Genomic DNA, 1403 nt, shown 5'->3' with positions numbered 1-1403 from the left:
GGGAAAGTCTGTCTTGGAGAGTCGTGGCAGGGTTTTATTGGGGACTGCTGGGGGTGGGGAAAGTCGGTAGGACGGGTTTCAGTTTCCCACCTAGGTTTTGGTTTAAATCTTGGCGGGAGAGTCGGTTATCTTGGTGGGAGAGTCGGCCATCTTGGGTGCCGTGGCCCCTTTTTCTCGGCCAGCTCAACACTAGGCAGGGGGTCTATGGGAACTCTCAGTAACTACATATGTAAGTTTTTGTAAATCCAAATCATTTGGATTTTAAAAATGTATTGATTTGCATTCCAATACAAAATTAAACACCTGAACCTTTTAGTGCTCAGATAAATGTAAGTCAGAAAATAACTTAAGACTTGAATGGTGATGATAATTGATAATGATGATGAAGTGGAGGAGAAAGATTACTGAAATCAAAATTAGAACAAAAAAGTAGTTAGTTCATGATCATCAGAATTATCAACTCTAGAATGAACTTATTGTTTTTAAAGAACCCCGTGAACTTAATACTTTTAATCAGAGGCTAACCACTTCAATTTACTTGTGTTTTTAGGAAACTTCCTCACTGAAAAATTAAATAAAGATTTTCGTTGTCTAAGCCAGAAACAAGTCTTCATGTTTTCTGCCTTTTGTATCATCTACTGATGAGTTGATTCTGTATCCATTTAAGTTAAAATTGTTTAAATAGAAATCAGATCCTGTCTCCAAAGTAAAATCTAGAACTGTGTATTTCAGCAGGACAAATAAACTTGGGAAAGCACAAAATCTGACCCCAAACAAGTATTTCTCAAATTGAGAATAAAAATTTTTATTATTTGAAAAAAGTTAAATGAGAAATCAAGAAGGATCTTTAGAGTAGAAAATCTTGGACACTCGATCTCAAATCTGTTTGGTCTTCACCCCATACACAATAGGATTGAGCAAAGGAGGAACAAGCAGATAAAGGCTGGACAGAAGAATATGAATATAGGGTGGAATATGGAACCCAAACCTGTGAGTAAAGAAGAAGAAAGCCAGGAGGTAAAACCTCGAGGAAGACACAAATATGGGCAATGCAGGTGTTGAAGGCTTTGAGCCTAGCTTCCTTCTGAGGCAGATTGAAGACAGTTAGAAATATTTGGATATAAGAGAGTGTGATAAAAACTATGCCAAACCCAAGTATAGTAAAAGCCACAAACAGACCACAGATCTTGTTGATTCGAATGTCTTCTGCCGCCAACTTCACGATGGCCATGTGCTCACAGTATGAATGGGAAACCACAGTGGTCCAGTAGTGTTTCAGCCAACATTTGATGAGGATGAGACACGGAACTACAAGGAGGGCTGCTCTGAGCATCACGCCAACCCCAATATGAGTGAGAAGTTTGTGCGTAAAGATGGTTGCATGTCTCAGGGGATCACAGATG

At 39.0% G+C, this 1403-nt stretch overlaps 1 pseudogene; it reads right to left on the bottom strand.

The window, feature by feature from the left end:
• Nucleotides 1-876: 876 nt before the first annotated feature.
• LOC117803526 lies at nucleotides 877-1399 on the bottom strand (annotated as a pseudogene).
• Between the last annotated feature and the right edge of the window lie 4 nt (nucleotides 1400-1403).

The sequence above is a fragment of the Ailuropoda melanoleuca genome, chromosome 8 (genome assembly GCF_002007445.2).
Source record: "Ailuropoda melanoleuca isolate Jingjing chromosome 8, ASM200744v2, whole genome shotgun sequence".
Classification (NCBI taxonomy): Eukaryota; Metazoa; Chordata; class Mammalia; order Carnivora; family Ursidae; genus Ailuropoda; species Ailuropoda melanoleuca.
This window is presented reverse-complemented; position numbering and strand designations above follow the sequence as displayed.